Raw genomic sequence first — 20714 nt, 5'->3', positions numbered from 1 at the left:
CATCTTTATCAGAACTAGCATTTTCCATCTTTTTTATTTTACCCATACTTCTGGGTGTGTGGTTTTAATTTGCATTTTCCTAATGGCCAATGGAACCGAACATCTTTCATATATTTATACAGCATTTGACTGTCCTCTCGGGAGAGATGCCTATTCAAGCCTTTTGCCAATTTGTCATTGGATTGCCTATTTTTAATTGATTTGCAGGAATTCTTTATTCTGCGACTATTTTTCCTCATTCTGTGGATTGTCTTTTTATAGAAATAACTGCATGTTTCTTTTTCTGTTTTATTTTTAGATCTAGAAAGAAAATGGTGGCCTTATTTCAAGTCTGCATTATTAAAAGGTGTTAAATATATCAGTATAACATCCAATGAAGCTGATAAGAGAACATTCATATATAAATCACATAAATGTATATTATAATTTGGGGTAGATACATAACATAAAGGGCTACTTCCTGACACAAAAGAAAAACATGCTGACATTTTCACTGTGGCTAAAAGATTAGACCACATATATTATTATAATATTCATTTAAAGATATTGACTGAACCTCTTTATAAAAATGTAAAATTTGTATATATCATCATTTATCAGGCTAACTTATCTAAAATTGTTTGTTACCAAGTCACACAAAAGGAGATGGATATAGTTACAAAATATTTGGTGATCTGGAATGAGAATACATAAAATATAGGCCATGTGGCATATGTAAAATTCACTTTGGAGGCCCTGATTGGAAAATTTCAAAGGGATAAGCAGTTACCTAAAACTGAAGCTTCAGGGTAGATTTGAATATTAAGTAGGAGAGATACAACCATCACATGAATTCAGTGTAAGCCAAAAAAAATGTTTTAATACAAACTCCAAACCTCAGATTACAATCCAAAGTCTGCAATTCAAGCTGTTTCTCACATGGATAAATTTCTTACTGTGTTTCAAGATAGCAGAAGGGTTTTTTTTTAATATATAAACTGTTATTGAGTCTCCCAAGCAATGCAAGGAAAGCAGACAAGTTAAGAATTAAAACTGTAACTTAAACATTATATGGATGGATAATGAATAATAGCTAATCATTTAATTCAGTGACCATCTCATAGTCAAATTTTTAGACCTGCAGGTCTTTGTCCTAATTAAAATATGTTCAGATATGGCTGAGGATTTAGCTTTAAATCCAACCAATCAAAATACTAACAGTAAATTACTTTAGAGAAAAATTAAAACACTGAGACAACATGACATGAAGATTTACAATTAAGGTTTAACGAAGAGTTTTAAATCAAGCCCTAAGGATGATCTGCTCAGAATCAACTCACTACATCTAACCTCTCCATTTCTCCAATCTTACACTGACATTGGGTTTTCATTTCTTTGTTGCTAGAGATTGGTCACTTAGTCATCTTAAACATTCATTCAGTTTAAATCATAGATTAGCCATCAGGCAAAGCAAGTACAAAATTTGTCAGCCTTAAAGCTGTTTCATTAGTGGGAATTCCCTGGCAGTCCAGTGGTTAGGACTCTGTACTTCCACTGCCAGGGGCCTGGGTTCAACCCCTGGTTGAGGAACTAAGATCCCACAAGCCACGCAGAGCAGGCAAATAAATTTTTTTTAATTTTTAAAAAACTGTTTCATTAGTTACTATCTCAGTTAAAATCACCTGCTGCCTTCATAGAATAGATACCAATAAAATGATAGTTGCCCTTAATAATGGGCTATGTGGGGCTTCCCTGGTGGCACAGTGGTTGAGAGTCCGCCTGCTGATGCAGGGGACACGGGTTCGTGCCCCGGTCCGGTAAGATCCCACATGCTGCGGAGCGGCTGGGCCTGTGAGCCATGGCCGCTGAGCCTGCGCGTCCGGAGCCTGTGCTCCGCAACGGGACAGGCCCGCGTACCGCAAAAAAAATAATAATAATGGGCTATGTGGCAGCTGTTCTGTCTCTTCCATGAACTGGGAATTCTTACATAAAGCATACCTCCGAAATCATTGCATAATAACTTCATAAGATTAAAGGCTTGTCCAATACTCTGAGAATGTAAATCTTATTTTGATATGATAAATATTGAGTGTGTGTCAAGAACTTTATTTAATTATTCACATAAATTATGAAATGTATTTCCTAGAAAGCATCGTGAACATTAACTAAGCCAGACATACAAGACTATTTAGAATAGTTAGACTAAAACTCCAGATCCTCAGAGAGATGGCAAAGAAAAAGTCATGCAAAAACTAAAGTTATTTTTTTTATATTCCTCATTCTTTGCTGAACAAGGCACCTACCAAAACATGACTCTATTAACCTCTTGGCTTAATTCTTGGGCCCTCCATTTGATTCTATTAATACACTAACAGCTGCAGGCTTTTACTAAGTGCATGATTTTTAATGGAAATACCATAGATTATAAGGCAGAGATCATGTTCTTCTTCCTGCTGCATTATGTGTTTTATTGCTGAATCAAATCGATAGTAAGCTTTTAAAGTTTTGAGACTCTAGTATCTTTAAGGAATTAGCTTGTGTGCACACATATATACACATGCACAACTCATTGATCAAAAAAAAAAAAGAATAAGAAAACCTCAATAGATACAGAAGCCATATTTTACCAACTACCAGCAATAAGAACCCTTTCCCAAAAATACAATGCTTAAAATAATTCTTCTTAAAACAATTTTTATTTCAAAAGTGGTACATAGACTTCTACTTCCAGAAGGATGAATCAGACATACTTTTCCCTATTCCTCCCACTGAGAACAACTAAGCCTCTGGACATTACATACAAAAACAAACAAGAAGATTTTGAAATGCATAGAGAAGAAAGTAGACCAAGTAGGGATCTCAGAACCCAAAGCAGGATATGGTAGTGAACTCCACAGAGTCCCTTTTTCCCTTAATATTCCAGACTTGGATATAAAGAAGCCAGTAACCCATAAATACTAATGAGCACAAACCAAAAAAGCCCCCCAAAAGCCTTCTCTCTCTAGCCAAAGGACTAAGAAAGGGGCAGCCTAGCGAGACAGAAAACTTTGAGATAATAACTGCTTTACTCTAGTCAAATATCAGAAAAAAGCTGACTCCACCCATGCCAGCAAAGGATGAGTGACGAATCTAGACTTTCACCCTTGCCAGGCTGCAACAAGACACCACAACCTCCTTTGGGGGTGGTGTCAGAGAAGAGAACCAAGCAGAGAACTAGGAGTTTTTACCTTTCCATCCTCTCCAGGCAGTAACAAACCCCTCTACACCTCATGGTATCAGTGGAGACCACATGGTGAATCTACCAACATATGGCAGTAATGCGCTACCTTATTACCACCACCTCCCTGCTGAAGTAGCATCAGTGGAGGCCAAGTGGTGAGTCAGAACTTTTACCATTGCCCACTGGTAATGATACCACCCTCATTAAAGCATTTATGGGTACCACATGGGGAGGTGGAATTCCCATACCTGCCCAGCAGGTATGAGAAACCCCTTCCCTGCATGTCAGTGAAGGCCAAGTGGGGAACCTGGACTTTCATCTCCCATCAGGCAGTAACAAGGCAGCATCCTCTCCCCTCCCGCCCAAAGTGGGTGGAATAGTGTCAAAGGAAATCAGCTAAAACAAGTTTAAATAAGATCCCAAGTCTTATAATATCAAAAATATACAGGTTTCAGTCAGAGAACCAGAAAGATATAAAACCGAGTGGAAAAAGAGACAATAGATGCCAACACCAAAATGACAAAGATATTAGAATTATATTTCAAAGAGTTTAGGGGCTTCCCTGGTGGCGCAGTGGTTGAGAGTCCGCCTGCCGATGCAGGGGACACGGGTTCGTGCCCCGGTACGGGAAGATCCCACATGCCACAGAGCAGCTGGGCCCGTGAGCCATGGCCACTGAGCGTGTGAGTCCGGAGCCTGTGCTCCGCAACGGGAGAGACCACAACAGTGAGAGGCCCGCGTACCGCAAAAAAAAAAAAAAAAAAAAGAGTTTAAAAGAACCATCATAAAAATAATTCAACAAGCAATTATGAACATGCTTGAAACAAATGAAAAAAATGGAAGTCTCAGCAAGGAACTATAAAGTCACAAAAAAGAAATAGAAGAAAAAGAAGAAACAAATGAAAAATTTAGAACTGAAAAATATACAAACCAAAATAAAAAGCTCAATGGATGGGCTCAACAGTAAAATGGAAGGAATAGAGGGAGGAAAAAAGTGAATTTTTAGATAGAACAATAGAAATTACCCAATATGAACAACAGAGAGAAAAAAAGACTGAACAAATGAATGTATCAGTGCCTCAGGGAATTATGGTAGTATAACAAATGATCTGGCATTCAGGTCATCAAAGTCTCAGAAGGAGAAGAGAAAGACAGCAGGCTATAAAAGTACTCAAAGAAATAATGGCTGAAACTCCTCAAATTTGGAAAGAGACATAAACCTACAGATTCAAGGAGCTGAGTGAATATGAGACAAGATAAATCCAAATAAATCCGCACCAAATGCACCATAATTAGATTTCTGAAAACTAAAAGCAGAGAAAAAAATTGAAAGCAACCAGAGAAAAATGACACCTCACCTACAGAATAAAAACATTTTTATGACAGCAGATTTCTCATTAGAAAGCATAGAAGCCAGAAAGAAGTAGCACACTTTTCTAGTGCTGAAATAAAAACCATCAATCCAGAACTCTATATCTGGTGAACATATTCTTTAAAAATGAAGAGAAGAATCAATACATTCACAGATGAAGAAAAACTAACCCAGATTACCCTAAAAAAAGGCTAAAGGAAATTCCCTAAAAAGAAAGGAAACAAAAGAAAACACCTTGGAACACCAGGAAGGAAGGACACAGTAAGCAAAAATAAGGATAAAAACAATATCTTTCTTTCCTTCTCCTTTGAGTTTTCTAAATTATGTTTGAAAGTTAAAGTAAAAATTACAATGCTGTCAGATGTGGCTCTAAAATCTATGTAGAGGAAATATTTAATACAATTATAAGTGGAGGAGGATAATGAGAAATGAAGGGAGTTCAGGTTTCTACACTTCATTTGAACTGATAAAATAACAATGGTAGATCATGACAAGTTATGTACTTATAATGCAATACCTAAAGCAACCACTAGAAGACAAATGAAAAGCAGAGAGAACAAATGGAAAACAAAAATTAAATAGCAGACTCAAGAACTAACATATCTATAATTATAATAATATAAATAGTCTAAACACACCAATTAAAAGACAGAAATTGGCAGAAAATATGACTCAACTATATGGACATCATCAACTATAACCAGGTTCACAGCAGGTTGAAAGTAAAAAGATGGGAAAAGATACACCATGCATACATTAATCAAAAGAAATACACCATGCATACATTAATCAAAAGAAAGCAGGAGTGGCTACATTAATACCAGATAAAGCAATATCAGGGCAAAATAAATTACTAGAGACAGAAAGGAACATTATATAATGATAAAAATGTCAGTCTATCAAGAAGACACGCAGTTCTAAATGTATAAAACAACAGAGTTGTACCATATAAAACAACGACAGAGTTGTACCAAATGTAAAACAAAAACTGATAGAACTGAAAGGAGAAATAGACAAATTGCAATTATAATTGGAGACTTCAACATCCCCTCTCAACAATTTATAAGACATCTAGACAGAAAATCAGCAAGGATATAGAAGAACTCAACATTTAATCAATAGTACTACTTAACATTAGTGGAACATCCCCCCAAACAACAGTAGAATAAATTATTTTCAAGGGCCCAATGAAGATTTATCAAGATAAATCTCATCCTGGAGTATAGAACAAATCTCAACTAATTTAAAAGAATTAAAAACATACAAAGCATATTCTCTAACCAGAATATAATCAAATTAGAAACCAGTAACAGAAAAATAACAGGTAAGTCTCCAAATACTTAGAAACTAAACAACATCTAAATAATCCAAGGATCAAAGAAGTTGTCTTAAGGAAAAATTTTAAAATACATTGAACTGAATGACAATGAAAAGTCAACATATAAAAGCTTGTCGGAACAGGTGAGCAGTGTTGAGAGGGAAATTTATAGCCCTGAGTACCTATATTAGAAAAGAGGAAAAGTCTCGAATCAAAAATCTAAGGTTGGGGAAATCCTTCAAGATGGTGGAGGAGTAAGACGTGGAGATCACCTTCCTCCCCACAGATACATCAAAAATACATCTACATGTGGAACAGCTTCTACAGAACACCTGCTAAACGCTGGCAGAAGGCCTCAGACTTCCAGAAAGGCAAGAAAATCTCCACATAACTAGGTAGGGCAAAAGAAAAAAGAGAGACAAAGGAATAGGGATGGGACCTGCCCCTCTGCGAGGGAGCTGTGAAGGAGGAAAAGTTTATGCACACTAGGAAGCCCCCTCACTGGCAGGAGTGGGTAGGGGGAGCTTCGGAGCCTCAGAGAAGAGCACAGCCACAGGGGTGCGGAGGGCAAAGCGGAGAGATTCCCGCAAAGACGATCGGTGCCGACCAGCACTCACCGGCCTGAGACGCTTGTCTGCTCACCTTCTGGGGCGGGTGGGGGCTGGGAGCTGAGGCTCGGGCTTCGGAGGTCAGGCCCCGAGAGAGGACTGGGGTTGGCTGTGTGAAGACAGCCTGAGGAGGCCAGTGCACCACAGCTAACCGGGAGGGGGTCCGGGAAGAAGCCTGGGCCTGCCAGAGAGGCAAGAGACCATTGTTGCGGGGTGCGCAAGGAAAGGGGTGGGCCCAACATAGGAGCGTCTTGCTCCGTGCGCTCACAAATGGCAGGGCACCGCCTACACAAGGTCCAGGGGCGGGTGCAAGCCACAGCTGTTATCTTGGACACCAGAGGCGGGCAAGATGGCTACCGCTGCCACCGCGGGTCCTGTGAGCAAGTGCAGGCTCCTGCCCACACCTTCCCGGGAGCCTATGCAGCCCACCACTGCCGAGGGTCCCACGGCAGTCTGAAGCATGCCATGCGCTCCTCTGGGGCCAGCTTCTCCAGGAGAGCGCACAGTGCACCTCAGGCTGTTGCAACTTCCTGCCGCCTTCTGCCGTCGCAGGCACACCCCGCACATCCCAATTGTGACTGCTTATCCCTCCCTCTCCCTGGTCTGAGTGAGCAAGTGGGTACTAATCAGCCACTGAATTCGCCCCTCTTGCCTGGGTGGGGAACAGATGCCTGAGGGTGACCCACACGCAGAGGCGGGGTCAAAACCAAAGCTGAACTCCAGGGGCAATGGGATCAAAGAAGAGGAAGGGCTCTCTCCCTGCAGCCACAGGAGCAGCAGATTGCGTCCCTGCAAACGGTTGGTGAACCCTGCATCTGTGGAATATCTGATTTAACGAGTGTTCCCACAATTGAGGCTATGGACTTTGGCGGCAACTGTGGACTTTGGGAGCAAGTACACGCAGGAGTAAGGCCAGATCAGACAGAGTCTGAGTTGGCCACAAGTGCCCACTGCAGGTCCAGAGACCTACCTAGAAGTATTGGAGGACTTCCTAGGAAGGCAGGGATTGGCTGTGGCTCACTGTGGGGGCAAGGACACTGACAGCTGAGGCCACAGGAAAATATTATTATTATTACTATTGTTTTTTTCATTTTGTTTTGTTGTTGTTCATTTTTTATTATTCTTTTTATTTTTTATTTACTTTTTATTTTTATGGTTTTATTCTCTTATTTTACTTATTTTTTTATTGGAGTATGATTGCTTTACAATGTTTTGTTAGTTTCTGCTGTATAATAAAGTGAATCAACTATATGTATACCTATATCCCCTCCCTTTTGGACCTCCCTCCCACCCCACCCATCCCACCCATCTACGTCGTCACAGAGAACCAAGCTCAGCTTCCTGTGCTTTTATAAAGCATGTTCCCTCAAGCTATCTATATTATATATGGTACTGTATATATGTCAATCCTAATCTCCCAATTGGTCCCACCCTCCCCTTCCCTGCCATGTGTCCACATGTCCATTCTCTACACCTATGTCTCTATTCCTGTCCTGCAAAAAGGTTCATCTGTACCATTTTTCTAGATTCCACATATATGTGTTAATATACAATATTTGTTTTTCTCTTTCTGGCTTATTTCACTCTGTATGACAGACTCCACGTCCATCCACATGTCTACAAATGACCCAATTTTGTTCCTTTTTATCGCTGAGTAATATTCCATTGTATATAGGTACCACATCTTCTTTATCCATTCATCTATCAGACATTTACATTATTTCCATTTCCTGGCTATTGTAAATAGTGCTGCAATGAATATTGGGGTACATGTGTCCTTCTGAATTATGGTTTTCTCAGGGTATATGCCCAGTAGTGGGATTGCTGGGTCGTATGGTAGTTCTATTTTTTGTTTTTTAAGGAACCTCCATACTGTTCTCCATAGTGGCTGTATCAATTTACATTCCCACCAACAGTGCAAGAGGGTTCCATTTTCTCCACACACTCTGCAGCATTTATTGTTTGTAGATTTTTTGATGATGGCCATTCTGACTGGTGTGAGGTGATATCTCATTGTAGTTTTGATTTGCATTTCTCTGATAATTAGTGATGTTGAGCATCTTTCCATGTGCCACTTGGCCACCTGTATGTCTTCTTTGGTGAAATGTCTATTTAGGTCTTCCAACCATTTTTTAATTGGGTTGTTTGTTTTCTTGATATTGAGCTCCATGAGCTATTTGTATATTTTAGAGATTAATCCTTTGTCCGTTGCTTCATTTACAAATTTTCTCCCATTCTGAGGGTTGTCTTTTCATCTTGTTTATAGTTTCCTTTGCTGTGCAAAAGCCTTTGCTTCATTAGATCCCATTTGTTTATGGGTCAAAAAAGATCTTGCCATGGTTGATGGCAAAAGTGTTTTTCTTATGTTTTCCTCTAAGAGTTTTATATTGTCCAGTCTTACATTTAGGTCTTTAATCCATTTTGAGTTTATTTTTGTGTATGGCATTAGGGAGTGTTCTAATATCATTCTTTAACATGTAGCTGTCCAGTTTTAACAACACCACTTATTGAAGAGGCTGTCTTTTCTCCATTGTATGTTCTCACCTGCTTGGTCATAAATTAGATGGCCATATGTGTGTGGGTTTATCTCTGGGCTTTTTATCCTGTTCCGCTGATCTATGTTTCTGTTTTTGTGCCAGTACCATACTGTCTTTTTTTTTTTATTTATTTATTTTTGGCTGCATTGGGTCTTTGTTGCTGTGCACGGGCTTTCTCTAGTTGTGGCAAGAGGAGGCTACTCTTTGCTGTGGCTCACGGGCTTCTCATTGTGGTGGCTTCTCTTGTTGCAGAGCATGGGCTCTAAGCACACGAGCTTCAGTAGTTGTGGCATGCAGGCTCAGTAGTTGTGGCTCACGGGCTTAGTTGATCTGTGGCATGTGGGATCATCCCGGACCAGGGCTCGAACCCATGTCGCCTGCATTGATAGGCAGATTCTTAACCACTGTGTCACCAGGGAAGCCCCCATACTGTCTTGATTACTGTAGCTTTGTAGTATAGTCTGAAGACAGGGAGCCTGATTCCTCCAGCTCCGTTTTTCTTTGTCAAGATTGCTTTGGCTATTCGGGGTCTTTTGTGTTTCCATACAAAAGAAAAATTGTAAAAATTTTTGTTCTAATTCTGTGAAGAATGCCATTAGTAATCTGATAGGGCTTGCACTGAATCTGTAGACTGCTTTGGGTAGTATAGTCATTTTCACAATGTTGATTCTTCCAATTCAAGAACGTGGTATATTTCTCCATTTGTTGTTTATGTCATCTTTGATTACTTTCATCAGTGTTTTATAGTTTTCTGAGTACGGGTCTTCTGCATCCTTAGATAGGTTTATTCCTAGGTATTTTATTCTTTTTGTTGCTATGGTAAATGGGATTGTATCCTTAATTTCTCCTTCTGAATTATCTTAGCTTTTGCTTGTCTGTAAAGGTTTTAAACATGGCAGTGTGTACATGTCAATTCCAAACTGCCTAACTATCCCTTCCCCCACCCTTCCCCCCAGTAACCATAAGTTCGTTCTCTTAAGTCCATGAGTCTGTTTCTGTTTTGTAAATAAGTTCATTTGTATCATTTCTTTTTAGATTCTGCACATAAGGGATATCATATGATATTTCTCTTTCTCTGTCTGACTTACTTTACTCAGTATGACAATCTCTAGGTCCATCCATGTGGCTGCAAATGACATTATTTCATTCTCTTTAATGGCTGAGTAATATTCCATTGTATATATGTACCACATCCTCTTTATCCATTCCTCTGTTGATGGACATTTAGATTGTTTCCATGTCTTTGCTATCATAAACAGTGCTGCAATGAACATTGGGGTGCGTGTATCCTTTCAGACCATGTTTTCCTCCAGATATATGCCCAGGAGTGGGATTGCAGGGTCATATGGTAGCTCTATTTTTAGTTTTTTAAGGAACCTCCATACTGTTCTCCATAGGGGCTGTACCAATTTATAGTCCCACCAACAGTGTAGGAGGGGTCCCTTCTCTCCACATTCTTTCCAGCATTTATTGTTTGAGGATTTTTTGATGATTTTTTTGACTGATGTGAGGTGATAGCTCATTGTAGTTTTGATCTGCATTTCTCCAATAGTTAGTGATGGTGAACATCTTTTCATGTGCCTCTTGGCCATCTGTGTGTCTTCTTTGGAGAAATGTCTTTTCATGTCTTCTGCCCATTTTTGGATTGGGTTGTTTGTTTTGATGATATTAAGTCTCATGAGCTGTTTGTAAATTTTGGAGACTAATCCCTTGTCAGTGACATGATTCGCAAATATTTTCTCCCAATCTGTGGGTTATATTTTTGTTTTGTTTATGGTTTCCTTTGCTGTGCAAAAGCTTTAGAGTTTAATTAGGTCTCATTTGTTTATTTTTCTTTTTATTTCCATTATTCTGGAAGATGGATCAGAAAAGATACTGCTGCAATTTATGTCAGAGAGCGTTCTGCCTATGTTTTCCTCAAAGAGTTTTATAGTGTCCAGCCTCACATTTAGGTCTTTAATCCATTTTGAGATTATTTTTGTATATGGTGTTAAAGAATGATCTAATTTCATTTTTTACATGTAGCTGTCCAGTTTTCCCAGCACAATTTGTTGAAGAGACTGTTTTCCCAACATTGTGTAGTCTTGCCTCCTTTGTCATAGATTAATTGACCATAGGTGCGTGGGTTTATTTCTGAGCTTTCTTGTTCCATTGATCTATATTTCTATTTTTGTGCCAGTACCATAATGATTTGACGACTATAGCTTTGTAGTATAGTCTGAAGTCAGGAAGCCTGATTCTTCCAGCTCTGTTATTTTTTCTCAAGATTGCTTTGGCTATTCAGAGCCTTTTGTGTCTCCATACAAATTTTAAGATTCTTTTGTTCTAGTTCTTTGAAAAATGCCATTGGTAATTTGATAGGGATTGCACTGAATCTGTAAATTGCTTTGGGTAGTATAGTCATTTTCACAATATTGATTCTTCCAATCCATGAACATGGTATATCTTTCCATCTGTTTGTGTCTTCTTCAATTTCTTTCATCAGTATCTCATAGTTTCTGGAGTACAGGTTTTTGTCTCAGATATTTTATTTATTTATTTTAGGTATTTTATTTATTTATTTTTTGATGCGATGGTAAATGGGGTTGTTTCTTGAGTTTCTTTTTCTGATCTTTCATTGTTATTGTATAGGAATGCAAGAGATTTCTGTGCATTAATTTTGTATCCTGCAACTTTACCAAATTCATTGATGACCTCTAGTAGTTTTCTGATAGTGTCTTTAGGATTTTCTATGTATAGTATCATGTCATCTTCAAACAGTGACAGTTCAACTTCTTTTCCAACTTGGATTCCTTTTATCTCTTTTTCTTCTCTGATTGCTGTAGCTAGGACTTCCAAAACTATGTTGAATAAAAGTGGCGAGAGTGGACATCCTTGTCTTGTCCCTGATCTCAGAAGAAATGCTTTCAGCTTTTCACCATTGAGTATTTTAGCTATAGGTTTGTCGATAAGGCCTTTATTGTGTTAAGGTAGGTTCCCTCTATGACCACTTTGTGGAGAGTTTTTATCATAAATGGGTGCTGAATTTTGTCAAAAGCTTTTACGGCATCTATTGAGATGACCATATGATTTTTAGTCTTCATTTGTTGATGTGGTATATCACACTGACTGATTTGCAGATATTAAAGAATCCTTGCATCCTAGGATATATCCCACTCAATCATGGTGTATGATCCTTTTAATGTATGGTTGGATTCAGATTGCTACTATTTTGTTGAGGATTTTTGTGTCTATGTTCATCAGTGATATTGGCCTGTATTTTTTGTGTGTGTGTGGTATCTTTGTCTGGTTTTGGTATCAGGGTGATCGTGGCCTCACAGAATGAGTTTGGGAGTGTTCCTTCCTCTGCAAATTTTTGGAACGGTTTCAGAAGGATAGGTGTTAGCTCTTCTCTAAATGTTTGATAGAATTTGCCTGTGAAGCCATCAGGTCCTAGACATTTTGTTTGTTAGGAATTTTTTAATCACAGTTTCAATTTCAGTGCTTGTGATAAGTCTGTTTATATTTTCTATTTCTTCCTGGTTCAGTCTCAGGAGACTGTACTTTTCTAAGAATTTGTCCATTTCTTCCAGGTTATCCATTTTATTGGCATACAGTTGCTTATAGTAGTCTCTTATGATCCTTTGTGTTTCTGCAATGTCACTTGTGATTTTTCCTTTCCATTTCTAATTTTATTGATTTCCATACTCTCCCTCTTTTTCTTGATGAGTCTGACTAAAGGTTTATCAATTTTGTTTAGCTTTTCAAAGAACCAGCTTTTAGTTTCATTGATCTTTGCTATTGTTTTCTTTGTTTCTATTTCATTTATTTCTGCTCTGATCTTTATGATTTCTTTCCTTCTACTAACGTTGGGTTTTGTTTGTTCTTCTTTCTCTAGTTCTTTTAGGGGTAAGATTAGATTGTTTATTTGAGATTTTTCTTGTTTCTTGAGGTAGGATTGTATTGCTATAAACTTCCCTCTTAGAACTGCTTTTGCTGCATCCCATGGATTTTGGGTCATTGTGTTTTCGTTGTCATTTGTCTCTAGGTATTTTTTGATTTCCTCTTTGGTTTCTTCAGAGTTCTCTTGGTTACTTAGTAGTGCACTGTGTTTTTTATAGTTTTTTTCTGTAATTGATTTTTAGTCTCATATGTAGTGGTCAGAAAAGAAGTTTGATACGATTTCAATTTTCTTCCATTTGGTAAGGCTTGACTTGTGACCCAAGATGTGATCTATCCTGGAGAATGTTCATGTATACTTAGGAAGAAAGCGTATTCTGCCACTTTAAGGTGGAATGTCCTATAAATATCAATTAAATCTATTTGGTCTATTGTGTCATTTAAAGCTGTGTTTCCTTATTAATTTCTGTCTGGATGATCTGTCGATTGGTGTAAGTGAGGTTTTAAAGTCCCCCACTCTTATTGTGTTACTGTCGATTTCCCCTTTTATAGCTCTTAGCATTTGCATTATATATTGAGTTGCTCCTCTGTTAGATGCACATATATTTATAATTGTTATATCTTCTTCTTGGATTGATCCCTTGATCATTATGTAGTGTCTTCCTTCATTTCCTGTAACAGTCTTTAATTTAAAGTCTATTTTGTCTGATATGAGTATTTCTACTCCAGCTTTCTTTTGATTTCCATTTGCATGGAATATCTCTTTCCATCCCTTCACTTTCAGTCTCTATGTGTCCCTAGGTCTGAGGTGGGTCTCTTGTAGACAGCATATATACGGGTCTTGTTTTTGAATCCACTCAGTCAGTCTATGTCTTTTGTCTGGCACATTTAATCCATTTACATTTAAGGTAATTATTGATAAGTGTATGCCTATTGCCATTTTCTTAATTGTTTGGGGTTTGTTTTTGTAGGGCTTTTTTTCTTCCCTTCTTCTTTTGCTCTCTTCTCTTGTGGTTTGATGACCATCTTTAGTGTTGTGTTTGGATTGCTTTTTCTTTTTCGTGTGTGTATCTCTTGTACTTTGGGGGTTTCCTGTTCCCATGTGGTTTTGATATAGCAGTCTATATATGTGCAAGGGTTTTGGGGGGTTTTTTTTTAAGTTGTTAGTCTCTTTCCCACCTAGAGGTGTTCCTTTAACATTTGTTGCAAAGCTGGTCTGGTGGTGCTGAATTCTCTTAGCTTTTGCTTGTCTGTAAAACTTCTGATTTCTCTGTCAAATCTGAATGAGAGCCTTGCTGGGTAGAGTATTCTTGGTTGTAGGTTCTTCCCTTTCATCACTTTAAATATATTGTGCCACTCCCTTCTGTCTTGCAGGGTTTCTGCTGAGAGATCAGGTGATAATCTTATGGGAGTTCCCTTGTATGTTGTCATTTTTCCCTTGTTGCTTTTAATACTTTTTCTTTGTTTTAATTTTTGTCAATTTGATTACTATGTGTCTCAGTGTTTTCCTCCTTGGGTTTATCCTGTCTGGGACTCTCTTCACTTCCTGGACTTGTATATTGATTACTTTTAATCACAGCAAAAAATACATAGTTCCTTATATTTTCCCCTATACATTTGCTTCAGGGAAACATGAGACGCTCTAAAGAATTTGCAGGGCTATAAAGCTCATGGATGGCTCCATCTGTGCCAAGTTCTAGAACAGTGATGGAATTGATTTCTTCTTGAGTACAACTTTGAACAATTCATTTTAATGGCTGTCTCTAGTACTATGTTGCATAGAGTTGTGAGACAATCTCTGCACCCAAATAAGAACACTGTGATTTATTAGCACATCCATCAAGGGGTACAGGAGTAGTAATACATGTGCCACAGATTTACCATCTGTTTTCTGGAAGTTCTTTCAAGCCAACCTCACAAATTTCATGAAGCACTTTGTTAATAAAACCATCTCTGCAAAAGTTCTTACAAACCCATTCTTCTGTCACAGTCAAGTATTACATTATATTTTAGATATAGTAACTTTTATACACTTCTGTTTCATTTTTTAGTCCAACAAATTTGAGATGTGAATAAAACCTACAGAGAAAATCATTAATTGAAATTCAACGTAACATCATTATGGAATATATAAGGTAAAAACAAGAAAGACTAAACAGGACTGAGAATCAAACTGGCAGTAGGAAAGCTTAAAACAATTATGGTTTATAAAAGAAGAAAGAAAGATATGAAAGCAATCAAATAATAGTTATGACAAAGAAAATTTTCCAGCATAAAGAGACTTGGTATCCCCTAAATGGACAAAGAACACATTCAAATATAATATTATAGAAGATAGCTTTAGAAAAATTAAATTTGCAGATCAGAAACAGCCACAATGTTTCAGGAAAAGAATGACACAGAATGATTGAGACATAGACTTCAAGTATAAAGAAAGAATTTTTCAGACTGTCAGGCAAAGGGATTCACCTAAAAAAGTAAACATACATGTTTGTGTCAGTGTCGGAAAGTGGGGGAAATCAAACTGGTCTCAGGTTTCTCTACAGCAAGTACAATGCCAGAAACATTAGATTAGAGTAATGGCTATGAAGCTATAAGTGAAAGAAAACATGACCTAACATTTTAATCCTCAGACGAGTTGTTCTTCAAGTATAAAAGAATAAAGAGCCTCAAGCACAAATGAACCCACAGGATAGAACACCTATGAGCTATTTGTGAAAAGGCTGCTTAACAATAAAATCCAGCTAATCAAAGGTGAATCAAGGTGTGGAAGCACAGCATCGAGGGGCTGACCTAGCTGGAGCCCATGGCCCTGCATCTTCTGACTGCGATGCCGGTCCTGCAAAGGCTGCAGGGCTGCAGCCACTGGGCTCTGTGCGCCTGAGTGGCTGGGAGGTGAGCCGTGACCCCCAGGCAGGTGTGGGCATTTTGTCTGCAGAGAGTGTTCACGAGGCCCTGCTCAGGCCATGATCACTCAGTGAAGCTGTGCCGCGACAGCTCAGCCAACTTCTTCTCATGCTGTGAGAACCACTGCGGGCTGCAGTACTTGGTGCCTCCACCTACTGTGCACACTTCGCTGTGAGAGGGCCTGCTGGACTTCAGTGCCAACCGCCTCCATGAGGTGGACTGGGTGCTTCGACTGAGCACCCTCTGCCTCTGACCTTTATCCAGAGTTTCTTCCAGCCATGACTTGGTGAGACAGGGCAGACAGCAGAAGCAAGAAGAACTACAATCCTGCAACCTGTGGAACAAACACCACATTCACAGAAAGATAGACAAGATGAAAAGGCAGAGGACTATGTACCAGAAGAAGGAACAAGGTAAAACCCCAGAAAAACAACTAAATGAAGTGGAGATAGGCAACATTCCAGAAAAAGAATTCAGAATAGTGATTGCACAGATGATCCAGGACCTCAGAAAAAGAATGGAGGCAAAGATGGAGAAGATGCAAGAAATGTTTTAAAAAGACCTAGAAGAATTAAAGAACAAACAAACAGACATGAACAATATAAATAATACAATAACTGAAATGAAAACCACACTAGAAGGAATCAATAGCAGAATAACTGAAGCAGGAGAACGGATAAGTGACCAGGAAGACAGAATGGTGGAATTCACTGCTGCAGAAGAGAATAAAGAAAAAAGAATGAAAAGAAATGAACACAGCCTAAGAGACCTCTGGGACAACATTAAACAAAACAACATTCGCATTATAGGGTTCCCAGAAGGAGAAGAGAGAGAGAAACACCAGAGAAAATATTTGAAGAGATTATAGTCAAAAACTTCCTGAACATGGGAAAGGAAAGAGCCACCCAGGTCCAGGAAGCACAGAGAGTCCCATACAGGATAAACCCAAGGAGAAACAGGCAAGATACATAGTAATCAAATTGGCAAAAATTAAAGACAAAGAAAAATTATTGAAAGCAGCAAGGGAAAAACAACAAATACCATACAAGGAAACTCCCATAAGGTTAACAGCTGATTTCTCAGCAGAAACTCTACAAGCCAGAAGGGAGTGGCATGACATATCTAAAGTGATGAAAGGGAAGAACCTACAACCAAGATTACCCTACCCAGCAAGGATCTCATTCAGATTCAATGGAGAAATCAAAAGCTTTACAGACAAGCAAAAGCTAAGAGAATTCAGCACCACCAAACCAGCTCTACAAGAAATGCTAAAGGAACTTCTCTAAGTGGGAAACAAAAGACAAGAAAAGGACCTACAAAAACAAACCCAAAACAATTAAGAAAATGGTCATAAGAACATACATATGAATAATTACCTTAAACACGAATGGATTAAAGCTCGAACCAAAAGACACAGGCTTGCTGAAAGGATACAAAAACAAGACCCATATATATGCTGTCTACAAGAGACCCACCTCAGACCTAGGGACACATACAGACTGAAAGTGAGGAGATGGAAAAAGGTATTCCATGCAAATGGAAATCAAAAGAAAGCTGGATAGCAATACTCATATCAGATAAAATAGATTTTAAAATAAAGACTCTTACAAGAGACAAGGAAGGACACTACATAATGATCAAGAGATCAATCCAAGAAGGTAATATAACAATTATAAATATATATGCACCCAACATAGGAGCACCTCAATACATAAGGGAACTGCTAACAGCTATAAAAGAGGAAATCAACAGTAACACAATAATAGTGGGGGACTTTAGCACCTCACTTACACCAATGGACAGATCATCCAAAATGAAAATGAATAAGGAAACAGAAGCTTTAAATGATATAATAGACCAGATAGATATAATTGATATTTATAGGACATTCAATCCAAAAACAGCAGGTTACACTTCCTTCTCAAGTGCGCATGGAACATTCCCAAGATAGATCATATCTTGGGTCACAAATCAAGCCTCAGTAAATTTAAGAAAATTGAAATCATATCAAGCATCTTTTCTGACCACAACGCTATGAGATGAGAAATGAATTACAGGGGAAAAAACGTGAAAAACACAAACACATGGAGGCTAAACAATACGTTACTGAATAACCAAGAGATCACTGAAGAAATCAAAGAGGAAATCAAAAAGAAAGAAGAGGGAAGCTTATATACAAGCCTACCTCAAGAAACGAGAAAAATCTCAAATAAACAATCTAACCTTACCCCTAAAGGAACTAGAGAAAGAAGAACAAACAAAACGCAAAGTTAGCGGAAGGAAAGAAATCGTCAAGATCAGAGCAGAAATAACGAAATAGACACAAAGAAAACAATAGCAAACGTCAATAAAACTAAAAGCTGGTTCTTTGAGAACATAAACAAAGTTGATAAACCATTAGCCAGACTCATCAAGAAAAAGAGGGAGAGGACTCAAATCAATAAAATTAGAAATGAAAAAGGAGAAGTTACAACAGACACTGCAGAAATACAAAGCATCCTAAGAGACTATTACAAGCAACTCTATGCCAATACAATGGACAAACTGGAAGAAATGGACAAATTCTTAGAAAGGTATAACCTTCCAAGACTGAGCCAGGAAGAAATAGAAAATATGAACAGACCAATCACAAGTAATGAAATTGAAACTGTGATTAAAAAACTTCCAACAAACAAAAGTCCAGGACCAAATGGCTTCACAGGTGAATTGTATCAAACATTTAGAGAAGAGCTAACACCCATCCTTCTCAAACTCTTCCAAAAACTTGCAGAGGAAGGAACACTCCCAAACTCATTCTGTGAGGCCACCATCACCCTGATACCAAAACCAGACAAAAATATTACAAAAACAGAAAATTACACACCAATATCACTGATGAATATAGATGCAAAAATCCTCAACAAACTACTAGCAAACAGAATCCAACAACAAATTAAAAGGATCATACACCACAATCAAGTGGGATTTATCCCAGGGATGCAAGGATTCTTCAATATACACAAATCAATCAGTGTGATACACCATATTAACAAATTTAAGGATAAAAACCATATGATCATCTCAATAAATGCAGAAACAGCTTTTGACAAAATTCAATGCCCATTTATGATAAAAACTCTCCAGAAAGTGGGCATAGAGGGAACCTACCTCAACATGATAAAGGCCATATACAACAAACCCACAGCAAACATCATTCTCAATGGTGAAAAACTGAAAGCATTTCCTCTAAGATCAGGAACAAGACAAGGATGTCCACTCTCCCCGTTATTATTCAACATAGTTTTAGAAATCCTAGTGACGGCAATCAGAGAAGAAAAAGAAATAAAAGAAATACAAATTGGAAAAGAAGTTGAACTGTCACTGTTTGCAGATGACATGATACTATACAAAGAGAATCCTAAATATGCCACCAGAAAACTACTAGAGCTAATCAATGAATTTGGTTAAGCTGAATGATATGAAATTAATGCACAGAAATCTCTTGCATTCCTATACACAAATGATGAAAAATCTGAAAGAGAAATTAAGGAAACACTCCCATTTACCATTGCAACGCAAAGAATAAAATACCTAGGAATAAACCTACCTAGAGAGACAAAAGATCTGTATGCAGAAAACTATGACACTGATGAAAGAAATTAAAGATGATACCAACAGATGGAGAGATATACCATGTTCTTGGATTGGAAGAATCAATAATGTGAAAATGACTATACTACCCAAAGCAATCTACAGATTCAATGCAATTCCTATCAAATTACCAATGGCATTTTTTACGGAACTAGAACAAATAATCTTAAAATTTGTATGGAGATACAAACAACCCGAATAGCCAAAGCAGTCTTGAGGGGAAAAAACGGAGCTGGAGGAACCACATTCCCTGACTTCAGACTATACTACAAAGCTACAGTAATCAAGACAATATGGTACTGGCCAAAAACAGAAATATAAATCAATGGAACAAGATAGAAAGCCCAGAGATAAACCCACGCACCTATGATCAACTAATCTATGACACAGGAGGCAACAGTATACAATGGAGACAAGACAGTATCTTCAATAAATGGTGCTGGGAAAACTGGACAGCTACATGTAAAAGAATGAAATTAGAACACTCCCTAACACCACATACAAAAATAAACTCAAAATGGATTCGAGACATAAGTATAAGACCAGACACTATAAAACTCTTAGAGGAAAACATAGGAAGAACACCCTTTGACATAAATCACAGCAAGATCATTTTTGATCCACCTCCTAGAGTAATGGAAATAAAAACAAAAATAAACAAATGGGACCTAATGAAACTTCAAAGCTTTTGCACAGCAAAGGAAACTACAAACAAGACAAAAAGACAACCCTCAGAATGGGAGAATATATTTTCAAATGAATCAATGGACAAAGAAATAATCTCCAAAATATATAAACAGCTCATGCAGCTCAGTATTAAAGAAACAAACAACCCAATCCAAAAATGGGCAGAAGACCTAAATAGACATTTCTCCAAAGAAGACATACAGATGGCCAAGAAGCACATGAAAATCTGCTCAACATCACTAATTATTAGAGAAATGCCAATCAAAACTACAATGAGGTATCACCTCACACCAATTAGAATGGCCATCATCAGAAAATCTATAAACAACAAATGTTGGAGAGGGTGTGGAGAAAAGGGAACCCTGTTGCACTGTTGGTGGGAATGTAAATGATACAGCCACTATGGAGGACAATATGGAGGTTCCTTAAAAAACTAAAAATAGAATTACCATATGATCCAGCAATCCCACTACTGGGCATATACCCAGAGAAAACCATAATTCAAAAAGACACATGCACCCCAATGTTCATTGCATCACTATTTACAATAGCCAGGTCATGGAAGCAACCTAAATGC

This window comes from Grampus griseus, assembly GCF_964374135.1.
Source record: "Grampus griseus genome assembly, chromosome: 8".
NCBI lineage: Eukaryota > Metazoa > Chordata > Mammalia > Artiodactyla > Delphinidae > Grampus > Grampus griseus.
Note: the sequence above shows the minus strand (reverse complement) of the source record.